Source organism: Sminthopsis crassicaudata, chromosome 4, assembly GCF_048593235.1.
Source record: "Sminthopsis crassicaudata isolate SCR6 chromosome 4, ASM4859323v1, whole genome shotgun sequence".
NCBI classification, from domain to species: Eukaryota; Metazoa; Chordata; class Mammalia; order Dasyuromorphia; family Dasyuridae; genus Sminthopsis; species Sminthopsis crassicaudata.
In genome coordinates, this window is record NC_133620.1 from 136605615 (window position 1) to 136628397 (window position 22783).

Here is a 22783-nt window from a genome sequence, read left to right on the forward strand (position 1 = left end):
GGTTTAGAGGAAGTACATATCTAAAATTTGTTAAAGCTCTAAAATTGCCTTGGAAATATAGATTATAATCAAAAAGAGGTATAAATATTTCCTGTTTGAAAGGAAATACCAAAGCTTAAATTCAGTGAAGCACTTTCTGATGACAGTAGTAACTTAACAGTGAACTATCAGATTTCAGTGCAGCCAAAAAAAAAAAAAAAAAAAAAAAAAAAGCCTAGCAGTTAACTTCAGCAGCCTGAATAAATCAGACTAGTGTATCATATCAGCAGTCCAGCAGGTGACATCAGCAGCTCTATAAGAAATGTGGCAGAGAAGCAGAGAAATGTTACAACTGAGAAACAATCCTAGGCATGTTATCTAAGGTATGAATGTTATCCCTTCATGGTAATGGTGTGAAAATTTATAGGAAACTGTGCTCTTCTCTACAAAGGGAGTAAAACAGGGATTTCTTTGATATTTTTATGCTATTCTGTTTAGTTTAATGTTTTTATCTTGAATAAATGGCTTTTCATTTACTGAAATCCAAGAATTAAAAAGAAGAAAGGAAGGAAGTTAGGAAGAAAGGAAGGAAGGAAATTAATCAAGTAGGAGCTCTGAAGTGGTGGTTTTAAATCCGAAGTTTAACTTGAACCTGTGCTACATTTCAAAAAGTCAAATTTATGGTACTTGTGCACCTAAATTTCAAATAAATATATGGTCTGAATAAAGGTATTATTTATATCATATATTTTGGGCCCTTTCTCATCAGTCAGAGGTTTTGTCAGGCAAGATTTTGTATTGAGAATTTCTGAAACTTGAGTTTTGGTTGTAATTTGATTCTTTGTTTGATTGCCTGCCTTGTCAAAAGAGTCTAGCATAAAGGCAGGGAGCAGTACTGGGGATAGAACTGCGTCCCACAGGTGCCAGGATTGCCCTGCAACTGTTAGAAATAGGATGAATGCAAAAACTTAGGTGAAGCAAGAGATGGAAAAAAACAGGATCATTGGATTTTTAGATTTGAAAAGCACTTTAGAGATTAGCAAATTCAACATTTTCACTTTATTGATCAAAAAGCTGAGGCTAAGGGAACTTAGATGATTTGTTTAAGAAGTAGTTCAGTGGCAGATCCAGGTTTTTCTGGTAACCTTTTTTTCTACTACATTATGAGTTGATTTTTTCCTTCTTCTCTCAGTCTCTGTCACTCATCTTTCTCTTAGTATGTGTTTTTCTTATATGGGAAATTGAGAAAAGAAAAGTGTATTGCATTGCTGTACTTCTACCAAAGCTAATGCTTTTAGAGGATAAACTGATCAACAATTTCATCAGTTGCTTGGCCCACTTGTAAAATCTAGAGTCCAGGCTCTGTGTGCTGGTGAAATTTTCCAATGAGCTGATTTTTCATCTGTATTATAAACCAACTAATTAATTAATTAACACAGCATTTTGCACTTAATTATATATAATTCATGTATTCTGTCTCTTGAGAAATATATGCAAGTGAGAAGGAAAGAGAAAACTCCTGATAACTGATCTCGATTAAAAGAGGTATCTTCAGGGATTTATACCATTTCTCTTTTTGAGTGAAGATAAATTTCATAAGAAAAAAATTATGTATTATACTGTATACAATGGGCTGTTTTTTTTTTCCTTTCCACTTTTCTTCTTGAGTGAAAAGGTGATAGAAAATAAAAAGTAAGATTCAGAATTATATTAAACTCTTGTAATTTGTGAGATGTTGTGTTAGTGATGAAACAGCATTCCAGCATAAATCCTTAGCACAAAGAAGAGAGTTCTGCTTCATGACTCACATTAACATTAATAAGAGCTGGGCTGCTAAATTCCACAAATCGCATAACAAATTATACTTCTCTGTATGCTAAACTAAGAGTAAAAACAGCAAATAGAGTTCAGATGATTGTTAATAGGACCTATAAAATCTCAACTTTAGGAAAAAAAACAAACTTTTGAGTGAAAGAATGTGATTGTAAAACTCAGAAACTTTCTAGGCCACCATATTAAATGTCCAGATTTGCCTCATACATATTTGCTTGGAATTCTAAATGGGGAGACAAGTGAGAATAAAGACAATTGATTTTGACAGATGATGTTCTGACCTGAGGTTGATAAATCGTGAAATTTTTGTCTTCAGCTCAGTGTGAACTCTCTTTGGGGAAATTGAGTTTTGTAAAGCCTCATTTGGATGAAAATATATAGGAGTAGACTGAGGCTTCCAGCTTATTGGCTAAGTGACTGAAAATACACAGGACCATAGCAAGTTAATATGAGTTGATGCTGGAGGCAATCTAAAATGGATGAAGAAATTTTTAATCATATATTGTGGCTAGAACCTGCACTGGTGGGTGACTCAGAGTACAATTGAGAAGCAGTTAGCTTGACCTACTGAAATAACTTGATGATCTAATCCAAGGCCCAACAGACAGATCACCCTGAGTTTGGGACTAATAGTTGCCTTTTTGCAGAGTCTCAGCAGAGAGACTTGGATTATTGGATAATGGAAAATGAATAATACAGGTAGAATTGCCATTGAGATAGAGTTGAGGTATGTTAATAGACAGTGAGATGAATTTGTAATAGTCTAAAGTTACCCACATTAATGCATTTTACATTTGTAAAGCTTAAAAAGACAAACAGAAGGTCTCTGCAGTTAAGATTGAACATAGGTGAAATTAATGTTTATATTTTTATCTTGAAAGTTGATTATTTGTTTTTTGAGTGTTGTGTTTTGATTTCAGGCCTCTTATGAAGGAGCCTGTTTTCTTTTCAATCTTGAATCTGACCAAATCCTGCAATTATCAAAGAGATAAAAATCACTTTTTTCTTGTTGTTTTGTTATTGCTGTGGTTTTAATTGTGTAACTTGTAATCAGTAAATAGATAAGCTAGTGTTCCTTATTATGCTAAAGATCTTGAGGCAGGAATGGAAAAAATAATGTTCACAGAGAATAATAAAATAAAATAAAGGAATTCCCCAGGCAATAAGCAACTAATTTGCAGAAGTCTACAAATAAAGGTCCTCAATTTGAAAGGTTGAAGAGAGAATAACTTGTCCTGTTTAAAAGAAAAAAAAAATGGTCCTCAGTTTCTTTATTTGTAAATAACATGGGAGAAACTGGAGTACTTGACTTGATGGTTCATATGAGCTTTAAATACTATAAAATATATATTTTTTTGGCCTTTGAAACTCAAGATATAAAATAGGGCTGAGTTAGAAGAATTATCCTTTCAGTCAGTAGAATGACGGGGCTAACTATTAAGAAATACTAAGGGAATTACTAAAGTAAATTAGGGAAGAGGAAAACTTTCTGAGAATTTTCTGTTTGTTTTCTCTACATGTTTTTCCTTATTTTGATAATTATACTTGTCAATTGTATTCTTATAATTTCTGATAATTCTTACTTCCTTTTGGGGGGTTATGTTGTTCTTTTGTTTGCTTTTTTATTTTATTAACTGAGTTTTCCCCAATTTTGTTTTAATCCATTGAATAAAAGGTTGAGATTTTTTTTAAGAACCAGGTTTAAGTTGTCTTTATTAGTTCTTTAATCATTTGTTCAGATGGATAGAAATAGAGAAAAGAACATTGGCTTTCCAGTTATAAGATCTTGGGTTCCAATCCCACGGTTTTAAATTTAACATCTTTTATTTTAAAAAATAGATTCTTCTTTTTTGCTTATTCTGATATTTGTTTTTTTAATCCTGAATATTTAGTTTTATTAATTGTCTCTTTATTTATTTTCTTAATGTCTGTTTTCTGAGATTTGTTTTTCTTCTGTGCAGTGCTTGGGATGCATTCCAATAAATGTTGGCATGCTATTTCTTTATTATTTTCTCTTAAACATAATAATTAAATATCTTTATGATTTATTCTTTAATCCCATTAATAAGAATGACAGTAAGACTCCATTTAGTTATGTATATATTATATTTCCTGTTTTAGTTACCATTTTAATGCACTATTATCTATTCAAAATAAATTTAGTATTTATTCTTTTTTACAATCAATTTATAATTTTTCTGTATCTTAACTCATGATCAATTTTTGTAATCTTTTTGTAATTTTGTAAGCATTACATGTATTGCTAAAAGTTTGTATATTCTTTAATGTAACCATTTAGAAGAACTATGGGAACTGAGTAGGGACCACAATATAGCATTTTCACTCTTTCTTTTGTTGTTTGCTTGCATTTTGTTTTCTTTCTCACTTTTTTCCCTTCTTGATCCGATTTTTCTTGTGCAGCAAGATAATTGTATAAATATGCATATATATACATATATATAATATGCATATATATGTATATATATTGGATTTAACATATATTTTAACACACTTAACATATATTGGATTACCTGCCATCTAGGGGAAGGTGTGGGGGGAAGGAAGGGAAAATTTGGAACACTAGGTTTTGCAAGGTCAATGTTGAAAAATTACCCATGCATATGTTTTATAAATAAAAAGCTTTAATTTAAAAAAAAGATACAATCAATAAAGTGTCATCCACAGATGGGAACTTATGGGAGAACTCATCATCTATTGGAAATCGTTTTTTGACTTTTATTCTGCTTTGCATTATAGGACCATATTTTTAGAGCTAAAAGTAACCTTAGAGACTGTTAAAGCCAATCCCTCATTTTATAGATGATGCACAGAAAAATCAAACGACTTCCCCTAGCTCATACAGCTTTACATGTCTAAAGTAGGATTGGAAATCAAGTTTTCCTGATACTAAATCAATTGCCCTATCTACTGTATCTTTCTATCTGTCCATTCTCATCCATAAGAGTGACAAATGCCAGAGACAGTGTACTACAGAGACAGAGAGCAGTGAGACATTTAGAATCAGAGAACCTGGGATCTGATTCTACTATACTCCAAATATCTGTATGACTTTAGACATGTCACTTCATTTGGGCCCTGGTCCTTATTTATCACATGCCTTAAATTTGATCTTGTCTATGGTTCTCTCTAGCTATAAATATTCGACTGTATGATTATGAGAGAACCTTTGTCTCCCTGTATTATCTTCATCTGATATTGATTAATTATTTAAATAATCAGCAAAAAATTATTGAGCTTTTACAATGTATGAGGCACTGTATTAAGCACCAGAAGAAGAAAGAAAAGAAAAAGCATATGCAAACCTTTCCATAAAAGAGAATGTAATGTCAGAAACGACATATACATAAATCAATCAGTTCACACAAAATAAATATAAAGTACATGTAGAATAAACTTAGAATAATAATGATCAGAGGATTTTCCTAACAAAATTATCTCTGTTTCATTATATTAAAAAAACCGATGTTTTTCATTTTCTGTATCACCATAAATTCTCTTAGTATTCTTTCTCCTCTCAGAGGACCATTCTATATAACAGTATTCTTAAAGACAACAAATAAAAAGAGAAAAAATCAGCATAACTGTAGCACTAGTAAAATTATCATTTCTGCAAAGTTATGGTTTTTATATCTCTTCTTTCAAGCTATGCACATTCTTGAATGTTCATTTTTTTATTTTTTGTGTATGTATATGTTTATGTGTGATTGTTCTTTCCATTTATGTTGTTTTACACTGTAAATTGTTTTCTTGGTCTTGCTTGTTTCTCTGTGTATGAGTTCATGTAGATCTTTTCATCTTTCTCTATATTCCTTACATGTCATTTGTTATTTATATTTTTAGTAATTTTTTTATTTTCCTCAGTTAAATTTAACTTTTTACATTTATTTTTAAAACTTTTTGAAACTCCAAATTCTCACTCTTCTTTTCCCCTTCCATCCCACATCAAGAAGGCATATGTGAAGTTATGCAAAAAATTTCTGTCAAAGTCATATCGCAAAAGAAAACATAACTCAATACCCCCCCAAATAAAACCCCATCAAGAAACATAAAGTAAAAAAGTATGCTTCAATTTGTATTCAGATACAATTAGTTTTTTTTTTTTTTTTCTGGGTATGTATAGCATTTTTCATCATAAATCTTTCAGAGTAGTCTTGGATCATTGTATTGCTGAGAATAACAGTCATTCATATCTAGTCATCCCACAACATTGCTATTTGTACTCAGTACATTTCACTTTGCTTGAGTTCGTGGAGGATTTTTTCAGGCACACACATTATTTTTTACAGTACGATAATATTCCATTAGACTTGTATGCCAAAACTTAAGTCATTTCCCAGTGGGTATCTATGTGGTTTCCAATTCTTTATTATCACCAAAAAAAGTGTTGCTATAAATATGGTATATATAAAGACTTTCTTTTTATTAATTACTTCCTTGTGTATAAGGCCAGGATTGGAATCTTTAGCTGCTGATTTTGAACTATGTAGCCATTTTATTTGCATATTTCCAAATTGCTTTTCAAGATGGTTCTACCTTTCCATAAGTGCACTAACAATATACCAATGTGTCTCTTCCCACAAACACTCCAACATTATTGCTATATTTTAATAGAATCATAAAGAAACTTTGTAGTAAAAAATTTTAAGGCAAAATTTTGTTCTAACAAAGTAAAAACTTTACAAAATAATAACAATAAGCACAATAGCGTTTTGATTTCCTGAATTACTAATATGATAGAGAACATTCTATCATCTACACTACAAAATAAAGTAGATTATGACACAAAATTGGATGAATATTTTACTGACATAATCCATCAATAATTTTGTCTTGGATAGAGATGGCAGATAGATAATGAATTTTGCTCCAAATTAAGTAAATAAAATTGACCTAAATTGTATTTTAGAAACTCTTATTGCCATAACATTTTTGAGAGTATTTATGACATAAAAAGGAGATGGGAAACATGTATTAAGGATGAAAGACAAATGGACAGACTCAATGGGACATGGTGATGCCCATTAAATGTATGGAAAATGTATGGTAAATGTATGGAAAATATGAATAAGAATTGCCTGGACAAAAATTAGAGATATTAACAATACGTTTGAGAGTATCCATTAAATCCCAAGTCCAAGAGTCCTTATATAAGGTCACAGAATTGAAAGGGACCTTGGAAGCCAACTAGTAAGTACAGTTTAAACCTGTACCTAAAAATGATAATCATTATAAAATAGACCCTCTGGTTTGGGGAATCCTCTGCCCCACTAGGCATCTCATTCCTTTTTTAGACAACTCTGATTGGTAGGAAGTTCTTCCTAAATTTGCTTCTTTGCATCTTGTACTTATTACTCCTACTTCTGCCCTTGGAGAGAAGAAAAATGTTAATGCTCCTTCTATATGATAAACTTTCAGATATTTAAAGACAACTGTCATCTCTTATAAGTCTTCTCTTCTCTAAGCTAAATATCCCTAATTACTTCTAACCGATACACCAAAATGGTGAAGACCATCCAGACTATATTCCAACAGATAGTCTCCAGTTTGTCAATGTTCTTCCTAAAATATGTTGCTGTTAATGGGTTAAAATATTCCAGAAATAATCTGATCATGGAAGAAACTGAGTGATTATCATATTCTTTTCCCTGGATACTAGACTTATTGTAGTATAAGATAGAATATTAACTTGTCAAATCACAGTGCTGATTTATATGGTGTTCAAACCACTTTTTAAATTTTACACACACACACACACACACACACACACACACACACACACACATTTATCTTTTGTTTAGAGGATGACTTTATTGTTTCTTTGCAAAGTATTATACTCTTTAGTTATCATTGTTGGATGCAAGGATTGGTCGCACTTTCTAGGGCAAGCAAACAAATCTGTATTTCCATTCTGTAGTACTGAGACTACTGGAGAGTGGGGTAACCAGATTAGGACATTTTTTCATTCCAAGGTACTAAAATCAGTAACCTAATTTGATAGCTGGAAGGATGATCAGGAGGCAAATGTTATACTTACATTTTCATACTAAGATGTCAGACTCAATAAATATAATCTTATGTATTAAGAGCTCTTATTTTATATATCTATAATATATGCATTTATAGACACATAAGTGTATGTGTGTGTGCGTGTGTTCTTAAACAATTAGAGAATTAAATAGCAATATAATCCAAAGGCACTCTCATCCCCATGTGGTCTTTCCATCATATGCAAGAAATATGTAAATGGTTCCAGGCTACTAATTACTTGGTGAAAACAAGCTTTTTTGATTGACTATAGAGGCAAAACTGGTGTTCATTCAAAAGATACCAGTCAACTAGTACCTATTTTTTCTTTTGATCTGATTTCTTCCTGGCTGTCAGCATTCTGATGAGATAAGAGAGGCAAAGTTATAAGAGAAGAGGTGTTGGGCTCTCCTCATCTTTTAGACACACTGTCATGAGGACTATTAATAAGAACCTTGGTTTTCTGCTGGCATTTTTTTTTTCTATTTTAGATGATGAAGATTAGAGATTATGAGATTTGAGAGGATATTGAACAGCAAGTCAACAAGAAGCTTGGATGTGATTCTGTGCTGACTTTTGTAGTTAGTTTAGCATAATGAAGGAACAACCTTCAAGACATAGTCCAGTGGTAGCTAAAGGATAGACTCTAATAGCAGTAATGCCAAATTTGAATATAAACTTGATGGAACAGATATTATACAGAAAGTGTGGTAAATCTGGCCTTATTTTTCTCAATAACCAAGGTAATAGGGGAAAATTAATTCCCCAGATATCAGTTTGGGGGATGTTTATTTCTACTGCTATATATTTGAAATAACTACATCTTTGTAAAAGCTAACAAATTTTAATTGCTTAAATACAAATGGGATAGTAACCACTGTCATTTGGCAGTTGAGGAATACTTTGGAATAGGAGCTCTTGGAAAGATGCTTCTCAGAAAAAACCCCAAGAGCTAGAATTAGAAGATTTTGATAGCTTTTCTCTGTGACAGTAAACCCAGAGTCATTCGCTACAGAGTGCACATTATTCTACCATTTCTGCTTATTTTGCTTTTTATAAGTTCATATCAATCATCCTTTGCTTCTCTGTATCAATTATGTATCTTATAGCACAATAATATTCCATTACATTTATATGCCACAACTTGTTTAGTCTTTCCCTATCAATGGGCATCTCTCACTGAACTATTGAATGCATAGTACATCTCTTTTAGGATTTTTTAAAAACACTTAATGTAAGAAGACTGAAGCAAGAGTTAAGACTACTTTATGTAGAAATTTGGGGATTTATATTTGTTCTAATTTTCATTAGATAGAGACAGATGAAAGAGAAACAAGGGGAAATTTTAGATTCTCTTCCTTGTGGTAATTTGATTTAGGATTTTTACTGGAAAAGCATCAGAATGCAGGAAAAAGCTGGCAACAAGAAAGTCTAACAATTTAGACTGAGATTGAAGGCTGAAGGGAAAGGAACTGAATATCCAACAAGCAAAGAGTAAATAGAGCAAGGGTAAAGGAGAGGTGGAGAGAAAATGAAGAGAGACTGGAGGACTTAATAATTTAAAACTCTATGAAAAAGTGGAGATGTAATGTGATATATCCAAAATAGGAAACTATAACCAAAATATAATACTTTTTTTTAGAAAAGGTAAGCAATAAATAATCACTATGTAATATGTGAAGAAATGGGAATTAGTCACACCAGAATATAGGCTGCCTAATAGCAAAATTTTTCAGGAAATGTGGGGCTAAAGGCTATGTTTGGACACTCTCAGTCTTCCTACTGACTCATATATACTCTTTTCTCTCACTTTTCAGATTGAGAGCTTTCATCACTAGCTCCTCCTATTAAGAATCTCTGCCACCATCCATATCCTAGTCTTGCATTCCAATTAGTTATATTTCTTCTTCAGAGAGCATACTCCAATTTGTTGTCTTATAAGCTCGCATATGATATACCTCAAAGTTTTCTGAGGTTTACTCCACTACTAAGCACCATAAAGCACCAACAAGCCAAAGAAGAACCACAAAGATGGCAGCCCATCCCTTTGGGATCTTGATCTTGTCCAGTTTCTCTTTCTTGACTAATCTCCTTCTTGATCACAGCTTTGCCACATTCTACCTACGTCAAATGACAAGTACTTACTTATCTTTCTTTTTTTGTGATTTAAAAAAAAAATTATAGCTTTTTATTTACAAAACATATGCATGGGTAGTTTTTCAACACTGACTCTTGCAAAACCTTCTGTTCCAACTTTTCCCTTCTTTCTCCCCCACTCCCTCCCTTAGATAGTAGGTAGTCTAATACATGTAAAATATGTTAATATTTATCTTTCCTGAGCCTCAGTTTCTTCAACTACAAAATAGAATAGTTCAAATAGAGGGTCTCTAAGATCTCTTCTGGGTCTATATTTGTGAGTCTGTATTCATGTCTGAAATTAACCATGTCTAAAGCTATAGTTCTTTTTTTTTATTTCTAGGAACTGGATTCTGTTCTTCCTGGAGTTCTCACATGTATCTTACCATTACCCTCAAAAACCTATTTCCACCCTTTTTATTCCCATACAGACAGAGGGAAAACAGAATTCTACAGCACAGTTTTGTTCTTCTCACTCATCAGTTTGAAAAATGCCTAAGAAGGATTCATTTACATCTCAGAGAAAAACTCCAGACTGTCTATCTCTATTCTGAGCAAGACTCTGCTTTAGGCAGGAAAGTTATCTAAGGTCATTTGCCCACAAGGAGGTTCTAGTGGACAGTTTAGTAAAGCAAGATAAACAAAAACTCATAAAGGGTCACGTGTATCATAAGAGTTCATATGGCAGAGAGTCGAAGGAAAGTCTAATCAGAGTACAGAAAATTATGTCGTCAGTCAGAGTATTTATTGTGTTCACAATGTGCCAAGGAATAAGTTAGTGTTCTAAGATGCAAAGAAATGCAAAAAAGAGACCCTGCCCTCAAGGAGCTCATATTTTGATGGGGGAGATAACAAACAAAAATACATACACAGGGCAAATGGGAATTAATCTCAGAAGAAAGTCATGAACATAAATTAGAAATTCACAGAATCAAAATAATAGAAAAATATGGGATATAGGACAACAAGACTATAAACAGAAGAAAGAAAAATGCTTATGAGAGGAAATGGGAAGAAAGGATAGTGGTTAGACTAAGAATATCCATGTTAGCCTTTTTTTTTTTTTTTTATGGTGAAGCAATTGGGATTAAATAACTTGCTCAGGGTCATACAGCTAGGAAGTGTTAAGTGTCTGAGGCCAGATTTGAACTCAGAACTCAGGTCCTCTTGACTTCAAGGCTGGTACTCTATGCACTGCACCACCATCTGTCCCATGTTAGCCATTTCTAACAATGTAACAAATAAAAACATGATGAAAAAAAGGAAAACAGCAATAATAATCCATCTATAAAGCATTTTACAATGCATTTTCCCAATAGCACTGCTCAGAAATATATAGATACATATTTTTATTTACATTTAATAGCTGAGAAACTGAAGATGAAGAAAATTAAACATTCTGACTTGGAGTCATACATACCAAACCCATTGTAGTTTTAGAGGCAGCACTGCAGCCAAGGTCTGCTGACTCTTGAGATCTAGGATCATTTCATCATGCCTCTAATAACTTGCTTATGATTAGACAAAAGAGTAGAATTTTGCTAACAATTCTACATCTTATCAAAGTTCATTTTATGCTATCCATTAAAAAGTCTTGCATTTAAAAAAAAAAGAAAAGAACAACAAAATCCAATAAGTTTTGTAGTAGAATGGAAAAAAAAAAGTTCTGGTTCTTAAGTAAAAAGATCTGGATTTATTTTCTGACTCTGTCCCTTACTTCCTATGTGGCATGGGGCAAGTTTTAAAACTTTCTCATATATTAAAATGAGTGGATTGAGCTAGCTCTCTGAGGTCTCTCTTTTTCCACTGTAAGTCTACAGTATAGCATAGAGTAGGTGCTTAAAAAATGTTTGGTTTTTTTTTTTTTCTGTTTGACCTTTTGATTTTTCAAGGGGATGAAAAAAGAATACCTTGATAGTATATTGTCTTGCTTGATTTAAGTTATTAATTTATTTATAAGTAACTATTATTTTTTTTCAAGTTCAGCAAAGTATCTTGAAGAATAAATTCCTAGAAGTTAAAACCAAGTCTGTTTACTATATTTAGCAAAGCACTGAATGTAAATGAGTCTTAAGAAATGCCCACCTCATAATAATGGTAGTGGTGCCAAGTAATTAATTGAAGTGTAATTATTTGTTTTAAGTTGTATTTCCATGTTAGTAGACAACCCCAGATAATCGGTAGGGCAAGATATATCAAGTGGATATAGTTGTTTTAAAAAATGACATAATGACATAAATATTACATTAAATTATCCAAACCTAAAAATACTTGTTTTTAGCAGAAAATACACTTAACTTAGAGTAGATCAGTCACACTCTAGATCAGACACATCTGCTCGACAGGCTGGCCTTCCTCTCTCTGAACTGACAGTTCACACCTGATGTAACTCTTACTCGCTAAACACATTCATGAATATCCCTCAAATCCCTGAGTCCTCACTGGCAACTTCCCTCCTGGGAGGCCCGAGGAAAGTTTTACTGCTTTCTGGTTTATGCCAGATATCATTATCACTGAATATTTCAAAACCTTCACTTTCCAAGTAAGACTGAGTTAACACCAACTGTCTTCTACAAATGGGTAGATTCTGATTATGCTTCCCTATCTGATGGGCAACGTACCATCAATTATCTTTTCTTTTATCCATATATAAAAAGTGAATTGTCATAGTTCCAGTGGGTAATAGGGTCATTCCATCTCTGTCACTTGTAAAATACTCCCCCTAGAAGAAAATTGATTCCTTGGCAGTCCAAGTTCAATAAAAGCATGATTAAATAGTTATCCCCAAATAACGCAAATCTCTTTCAAACAGGAAAACCTGCTTTACTTCCATTTGGTAAGTCTTTTAGGGGAAAGTCAGGTATTCTACCTTCTAGTGGAATGAATGAATAGAAACCTGATTCATGATCCAACATAATGCATAAGTAAAATGTATTCAATTTGGTAATGTGTAGCTAATCCAAATTGATTGTGCTCAGCACTGCCATTCCAAACCCTAAATTATCATTTATCTTTGCCTATTAATAAACACTATAGGTATTGTCAGTGGGCTTTTAAACCTCCTTAGATTACCATGTCAACCTGACTCCTACTCAAATGATAATAATGTATAAGTGATATTATTACTTCTTACTACTAATACTAGCATGCTGCCTCCCACAATCCTTTTCCATGCATCAACTCTTTCAATTCTTACATCCCTGGGAAGCAGGTAGTACAAATAGGATAATGGGATTTAGAGCCTGAGCAAACCTTAGAGATTATCTAGTGCTGTGTTTTTACTTTATAAAGTAGGAAACCGAACCCAGAGAAGTTGGATAATGTGGGAGTCCATCACAATCTTTCTAAGTTTAAAACAAATCACCTATATCTTTGTAGTCTATATTCCAACTAAATTGATTGACTTTTTTACCATACACAGGTGATTCCTCCTACAAAAGGTCATTATTCATTTTCCCAGTTTTTAGTGTCCCCTATGCCATGAAATTATTTTTTCATATCAATTATGTATTTTCTTATTTGAATGCACATTTATCTCTCCCTTCAATATATGATAAATTCTTTGAGGAAAGGACTTTCTAGCTTAGGATTTGTTGTTGTTTGTGTGGAAAATAAATTAGTTATTGCTAGTGGAGTTGAATTGAATTGAATTATGGCTGAATAGTGACAAGAATTGGCTCTGAATAAAAGGGATCTGTGCTCAAATCCTGCTTATGATGTACAACTTTGAAAAAGTCACTTTTTTCCTTTGGAGGTCAATTTCCTCATGTATAAAATGAGCAGGTGGACCATATTGCCACTTATGTTCCTTCAAACTCTGGATATTCAAAAAATTTTTAAAGGTTACATAGTACAGAGGCACTTACTACTTTCCATAATGGATCACTTTGGCAATCTAGAGATGTCTATGGACCCTAGTTAGAATCATGTTTTAAAGTGCATAAAATAAAATTCATAATATTAGGAAAAGAAAGGAAACCAATAATATTGAACTATAGCTATTAAATTAATTTAAAAAATAAGTATGCAAATCCCATTACAGATGAGTAAGGATGTTAAGAAACCCTGACATAGAAGAAAAATAAATTCATGTCATTTTGTAATGTTAAGTAATGGCATTCAAAACAAACAATGATGAAACTAAGAGGTACTTGTGATCAACCTGTGAATATGCTGCCAATCATTTAAAAAAGAGATGAAGCCACAGTCTACATTGTGGACCTAATCTCTAGTTAGGCCAGCTAAACAAAATTCAAGGAAGCATCACAATAGTTGTGATGTAGAAAACAAAAGTGTGTTGGCAGCTCTTAGCCATAATGAAAAGGAGAGTTGCACAGAAGCAAAATCAATAGAAATTGGTACATGTGATATGCAATTCTTTTCAAGCAATGCAAGATGCAAATGACATGACAACCCATAGACAAGAAATATATGGATGATTGGTCTCTAAAAATCTTGAGAAAAAAACTAAACTAAACCCACATAGTATTTCACATCAAAAGTGGACTCCTGTGAACCAGTTAATTGAAGCTGAAGATTTGACCATCAAATATGAATTTTGAATGAACTCTTGAGGCTGAGGTTGACTGAATGCTACTAATAAATGAGAACATGCTAATTATAAACATATTGATAATGAATGGAAATACATCCCAGAGTATTAATATCTACACATGTTCCAAAGAAAAGAAGATTCTTAAGGCTGCAATACTACATTTAAAGATATCAGCTCTGCACAATGAATCAACAAATTAAAGGGCTATTATTTGTCTGGCAAGGTGTTTGGAGTGAGGAGTATATAATCATATAAGATTGCTTGGAAAAGAACTTAAAGAGGAAATGTGACCAGGACTTGAAGGGTGGGTAGAATTTGGATAGTTGGAAAAAATGGCAGAGTTACTAGAACTTAGTACTTGGGCTTACTGGTGCTGGGACAGCTAGGTGGAATAGTAGTGCCAGGTCTGAAGTTAGGAAGACTCATCTTCCTGAGTTTGTCAGGTTGTGACTCTGTGCAAGTCACTTAAATCTTTTTCCTAGTTTCCTCATCTGTAAAAATGATCTGAAGGAGGAAATGGCAAACTACTACAGTACCTTTACAAGAAATCTCCAAAAGTAATTAATTAGGGAATTAAATGATAATTTAATATAACAATAATAGGAATTAAAGTAATAAAGAAAACTGATTCTCCATCAAAATTCTGATAAATAAGTATGAACAGATGGGTAATATGGTAGTTAGAGGAGAATGCAACACTTTGATTTGTGATCTCCTTGATGAAGGTACCCCACCACCAGTGTACATTATAATCCTTTAAAATCTTCTTATCCTATGTATTTCTGCATATTTATGATGGCCAAATGTATATCATATTCAAGTAATGACCATTCTTCCACTTGGTTTTTCCTGTTTAGGTTTTTATGTCAATCTCATCTATATAGCCATGAACTTCATTTCAGGAAATCCTATAGTGTTTTTAGAATCAATGTATTGAATCAGTATTATCTACAAATAAGAACTCTAGAGAATCATTCATAATAACCAAGAAAAAGAAGATTGAATGTAGTCAAATACACATCATCTAAGGTTTTAGAACATCAGACTTCTAAAAATTCAGTGAAAACTTGATAATTCCCAAAGCTAGTGACTCTGAAAAGAAAGATGGTTTAAAAAGTTTTGGGAAACATACACTTGACCTTGGATAGTTCATTTTTACTTCATGTTAAGGAAATTAATTAATCTAAATTTTCTTTGTCCTGGGTTCCACTCCAATAGAACATGCTGGGACTCTGGGAGGAAGGAATACACAAACATTTGAAGAACCTACCTTGAAAGAATTATAAGAGAAAGATACTTTCATCTTCTATAGTACATCTTCCTCACCCTGTTTTAAGAAGGCTATGTTCATCTTTGTAAGCACAAAACACATTTTGCTTTTTTTCAATTTTCTTTTAATGGTGGAAGAATAGAATAAAGTTTTGCTAATTTTGAATTAAAATGAAAAAGTTTGGGGAGTCTGAAAAAATTCTGTCTCCACAATCAGTTCCAGGAGAAGTGAGGAAACAATAAGAAAGCATTTTATATAGTTTCAAGTCCCCAAACTTGGATGAAATACATTCTAGGATTTTGGAAAAACTAGGAAAATATAAATGACTACAAAAATAGTAATTTATGAAAAATCAGAGAAAACAGAACAAAGAATAGGTATGCACAAATGCTGTTCAAATCAACAAATCAACAATAATTTATTGAGCCTATTACATTCCTGGTACTTTGCCAGGTGCTAAGCACAACATTTTAGTTTTCAGCAGAAAGCAAAAACATGCTGTAGAAACCAGAGATTGCTAAATTTGACATCCATTCCAAGCAAAATTCTAGAATGAATTAGTTAGAAAAATTTTTCCTTATATGAAGTTAGAAATATTTGGGTCATGCCAAACTAGCACATTTCACTTTTCCATAGATATGTTAGTCTGGTTCTCCACCAAAGTAACTTTCTAATGTCTTATTGTGGCATGAATAATATAAGTTCTCAATGACTGTGCCAAAGGAAATCAAACTTGGGCATAACTTACTAAGCCAATAAGGGTCTAAGAAAGAATTCATATGTATATTACATGTCTGTTTAAAAGCCAGGGAATATCTTCACCAAAATATTGGCCTCTAGAAATGTTTAATCATATTTATCCATGAAATTGTCAATAGTGGCACTTAAGGAACTTGGGGGACATGTCTTAGGCTCTGTCTTGTTCTTTATTTTTATCAAAAACTTAAATAAAGATATGCCAAAAGCATGCTTATCAAATTTCCAGATGAGCTCAGGGTAAGGGGTAGCCAAAAATGTAATATGTAAACTCCTGTTTTGTTTTTTGATGCATAAGTACAGTATACTTATTGAATTACAGAATTAAAAGGAGGTTTTTGTTTTTGTTTAAAAAAAAAAAACAAGAATGTTGCTGACTCAAATTTTGAAGTGGTTGCAAACAAACTAGTTTTAGTCTATAGTAATAAATAGATAAAAATTAATCTATTTCCTCATGTTTTAAAAATGAGTCGAAGAAGGAAATGCTAAACCACTAGTGTCTTTACCAAGATCAAGAAGAATCAGCCTTGGACTGAAATAACTGAAAAATTATAAAATATGTTTGTTTGTTGTCTTCCCCATTACATTGTGAGTTCTCTTAAGACTTTTGTTTCTTTTTGCATCTTCAAAGCTTGGCACAAAGCCTAGCACAATATAAGTATTTAAGAAATGATTATTGACTGATTTAGAATAGCAAACTCTTAGAAGGAAACAGCTTATTCAAGCATTTGAAAAGTATTACAAAGAAGAAAGTATGAGCTCCTTTCATTTAGATTAGACTTTGTTCCAGTTAGGAGAAAATTTGTTAAAGTTGCAAAGAGGTAAAATTTAAGGTTAGCATGAGGGGGGGAAAATAGTCCTAATAATTTAAGCTGCCCCTATGATGAATTATAATGGACTGTCAGGAGATGGTCCAGGATGGTCCCTATTCACTCCCAGAGATTTTTTTTTTTAACACTGCCTAAATGACCACTGATCAAGAGCCTTAAGGTGAAGGTACCATTTTCAGAAATGGTTCCTTTCTAGGTTCCTTTCCTCTATAATTCTGTGGTTATGTGAACACTCACAGAACAAGTACAGTCACAGTAGATAATTTAAACCTCCTATCTTTGCCTAGGACTTAGCTATTAAATAGCAAAATTAATTAATTGATTAATTAATTAGTTAAAAAACACCACTGATCAGAAGGGTAAATAGGTGGAAGATGTTATTTCTCTGATTGGGTTGATAACCTAAATAATAGTATTGTGTTTACATTTTACATAGCAAAATTGTGGTTGTATTTGTATTACTTGATATAGGCAATGTTTTTTGTTTGAGTAGATTTTTAGGCAAAATCATCCCCAAATAAGTATAAATCACCTATAAATTTAATATTAAAGAAAAATTATTGTTTAGTCATTTTAGTCAATTCAGATAATAGAGTATATTAATTCAATAAAAATGGAAAATTAATTTCAAGCACTTGGCCAAATTTTCAAGGAAATTAAATTTGATCAGTCAAGTTTTCCAAATTGCGACTAAACTTTTTTTGTTGTTGCTTAGTTACTACTGTCATACTATTTTGACCCAATTTGGGGGTCTTCTTGGCAAAGATACTGGAGAGGTGCCATTTCCTTCTCCAGCTCATAGAGGATGAATCTGAAGCAAACAGGATTAAATCATTTGTCCAGAGTCACACAGCTAGTAATTATCTGAGATTGGATTTGAAATCAAGAAGATAAGTCTTCCCAACTAGCACTGTATTTACTTTTCTATCTAGCTACCTCAAAGGGAAAAATATTGTAATCATAATTCATTATGATTTTTGTTTTGTTTTTTAATCTTTCTCAGATAATGGTTGAGAGATTAAAACATTAAAAAGTTAAGTCTTGCCAATCTATGATAGAGGATCTGTTGGAATTCCAGCTATCTGGCACCAATAGACATTCTCTGATCTATCCCAGTATTTCTAGAAGACACAAAGTTAGGAGATCCAGACAGCCATTTTGGGAAAGTATCCAAAGAAACATTAATCTTTTCCCATTGTTTAATAAGAGCAATAGCACCAAATAGTTTAGAGAATGGTGTAATATAGCACCCCACACATGCCAAGAGACAACAGGTCTGAAGGAGAGGCCAGTAGATGTCCAGTGATATAAACCAAACATCCAAAATCATTCTACTGATGAGAAAACATTTCTGGTACACCAACTGTGGCTAACATTAGAATGCTGTGAATTGACCTACTTGAATTCAAAACTTCAAATGCCAGGTATGGGAAGTCAGATGTGTTTGGATGAACTGACATAAGAGTTCAATTGTTAGACTTTATGTCCACATATTTAAACCTTGTTTCATATGCATTTATGCAGCACTCACTGATGAATAAATTAGACACAAATCACATAAATCAACAGAAATCATGACTTTATATACACACTATAAGCTTCATTGTTCATGCAATAGAATAGCTGATCCTTAACAGTTTCTCTCAGGCATAAGGAACAAACAGATATTCATCTTCACTAGACACTCAGGATTTTCTTTTCATATCATTTTTATAGGCAAACATGTTTAACAGGTTGGATTCACTGGTATATTCTTTTCCCCAAACCTCTTTTATTATAGACAAATCTTTTAGCAGGCTCTTGTCCAAGTATAAAAGTTGTTTTTGTGTTTTGGAAGTCCTCATCTTGTACTTAGTTACATTTTAAATTGGAATTTACTCAGTATCTTCCATCTGGAAGGCAAAGATTTTGTTAGGTCCTTTATGTAGAAAAAGTCAAACTCAAGACTCAAGGCTAAAAAAATTCCTCAGGTCCTTTCCTGCCCTGCCATTATATCTACCTTATGAGGTTTCTTGTTATTTAGACTGGAGTATAAAATAAAATCTTGAGTTCTAACAGGTAGGAAACTGGAGCTCCTAGCAGACAGAGAAAATTACTGTCTTGGTGAAAACTGTACTCAAGTAACTGAAAAAAAAATTGCCCCAACATGTTTTGATTTGGCTAGAGAGTAATGACTAGCATTATACTTTGTGAGTGAAGCAGAGTTGTAGGATACACGATGGACAGAGGCAAGAAAATCTTTGAATGAATGACTGAATGAACAAGCATTTAAGTATTTACTTTGTCAGGAACAAATATAGAAGTGAGGCAGTACTTCCTCTCAAGGAGCATACATTCAAAGCGGGAGATAAAATGCACAAAGGAAATGAGAATTTTTTGTTGTTGTAGTTGCTCAGTCACACTTGATTCTTTATGATCTCATGAACTATATGACCCCATGGTCAAGCCAGGCCCTTCTATCCTCCGCCATCTCCCAAATTCTGACCAAGTTCATGCTCATTGATTCCATGACACTATCTCATCCTCTGCTTTCCCCTTCACCTTTTGCCTTCAATCTTTCCCAAAATCAGAGTCTTTTTCCAATGATTCCTACCTTCTTATTATTTGGTCAAAGTATTTAAATTTCAGCTTCCGTATTTGGCCTTCCAATGAGCAGTCTAACCCTGCTGTTCAAAGAACTCTCAGAAGTCTTCTCTGGCACAATTCAAAAGCATTGTTTCTGTAGTGTTCAGCTTTCCTTATAGACTAACTTTCACAGCTGTACATTATTACTGGAAAAACCATAGCTTTTACTATTTGGATGAGGGTTTAGAAAAGGAAATTTGGGTGTAAACATTCACAGGAGTTATTAATGGAACAATCTAGAATAGCTGATTGTCATACCCATTCCAGCAACAGTGGAAATATCAATTTAATTACTGACCAAGAGATAAAAAATATGTCAAGTGTGTGTATATATGAATATGTGTATATATTTTCATGGACTTAGAAGGAGTAGAGACCTATATTTGGGTAGGTGCTAGTGTCTTGGTAGATGGGATATGAAATATGGTCTGAGGCTGACTCTACATAATGAGTTAAATTAATTTTCACTGTCCCATTACCTGGGATAAAAATGCTTGATGTCACCTACTTGCTATCTACAAGAGATGCTAGCAGATCAATAAAGTGAGCAGTACTTGATACCATCTTCTGGGAGAGAGGAGAATCGCAGGAGGAGTCATCCCCTGCACCAGCAGCTGGAAAAAGCTGGGGAGGAACCTGCCCAGCTACTGAAAATCTCTATAAATCTTTGCAAGGAGGTTGCTCACTAGAGGATGTATGTTATTTCCAAGAGCTCATTTGGGGGTTATATTTTGTCTTTCATATTTCAGTGAAATTTTTCTTTTTTTAATTTGTGAACAGCATGCTTACAAGTGGAGAATTAGGCCTAGTATCCTTGAGTGAGGGCGGACCATACCTTACAAAGATGTTGCTAATTCTTGGGTCGGGTTTATAGGAGAAGAGGAGAAGATAATCTCCCAAAGTGTATCCTAGCTCTCAGTGTCATGAGGAAGTCTCTGACATGTCATTACAGAAATAGGAAAAAAAACAGCCATGATTTTCAACATGAGAAGAAGAAAATTGTTCCTGTAGAAGTCATCAGAATTCCTGGGATGCTTGTTAAGAATCCCAGATAGTCTAGCAATAATTCTCAGGTATCTAGGGTGCTCCTTAGCGGTTTGCTTCTTTTTACTTTTGGTTATAATTACCAAGCAGCCTCAGGATACAAATGCAAGAAGAAGATTATGTAGAATGAATTAAACCATTTTTAAACAATGGACCTCATATTAGTTGTGAACAGGGAAGTAAATGGCTCTATTTATGGGACAGAATTAATGTTTCCAATCTCCAGGGGGCTATGTAGGGTCTTCAAAATCATCATCTGCTAATTGGCCTTATTGTCCTAAAATTGTTAATGCCACTCCCCAAAGTGAACCATTTACTTTTGCCCTTTGCCAGAAATCAAGCCCAATTTAAAACAATAAAAAGACATAAAGATAGTAAATTCCAACTTCATTTCTTTGACCTGAGGAAAGAAAGGTTAAGTCTAATAACCTCTCCAACCACCTTTATGGGAACTCTTTTAGTTTAGAACTAGCAAAAAGCTGTTAAAATGCAGCAGATCTTTGGAGTGTAAATGGATCTACACAGCACAAAAGGAGGGGACCTTTGGCAATTATCTGATTATTTGGATTGTCAGCCTGTCTAAATTATTAGACTTTTGAAGATTGATGTGAGGCTTGGCCAGCATGCTAAACTAAGTTTATGAATTCCCCTGTCCCTATATTTTTCAAAATCAATCTAGGAATAGCTATTTTAAATTACTCCAACAGTTGTCAATTTTTGAGGGTGCACAATATTGTGTTATTAACGGTTATAACACTGAAATATAATAGAAGCATATTGATGGTGAATACAGATTATGGTTTGCTAGTGTGACAAATTTATTCCTGGCACTGGAGACATATAATTAACTCATCTGCTCTATTTTGCCCCAGGTGACACTTTTGAGATGCTTTTTTAAAAGGTCTCATATGTAGCACATTATAGAGTCTAACCAATTTTGCCCCTTATGGAAATGGAAGAGGTACTAATGGCAAGAAGAATTTGAATTTAAAAGATTATCTACTATAAGGCCACAAATCACAAAGTCTTAGTTTTTGAAAGGATCTCAGAAGCCATATAAACCAACCTGTAGTTGAATAAGAACTTCTTAAAGTATTTAAGTTGAAGACTTCTAGTTAAGGGTGTACTGGTAAATGTTTCCAAAAAAAGCAATTCTTAGAACACTTCTAAGTTTAATCTGCATAATTAAAATTTCCTGAATCAGTTTCTTATGTTTAGATAAAATCAACAAATAAATCAAGTATTTATAATTTTTTCCTAAGGCCAAGGTAAAAACCTTCACATTGAAATATGTGAAGCTCTTGTGAACTGCTTGGAACTGGCTCCAGAACACCTCTCGGGATACCTCTACCTCCTGAGACTACATTCCATATCTGGATAGCTATAATTGCTATTGTTAGAATTGAATCCAAGACACTTGCATGAGTTTCTTTGTAACTTTTACTATTTCTAGATCTATCCACTTGGACCACACAGAATATGTCTGATTTCCTCTTCCACTATAACAGTCCTTAAAACATCTAGAAGAAAACTGTCATGTTCTTTGCTATGGCTTCTCCAGAACTGATACCCCCAGTCCCTTCAAAGAATCCTTTTGTGATTTGATCTTAAAGTTCCTGGAGGTTTGGGTCATCATTTCAAAAATGATGTTTGGGCTGATGAAGTTCTTATGTGCCCACCCCCAATCCAAAAATGAATTCTTGATCTAAA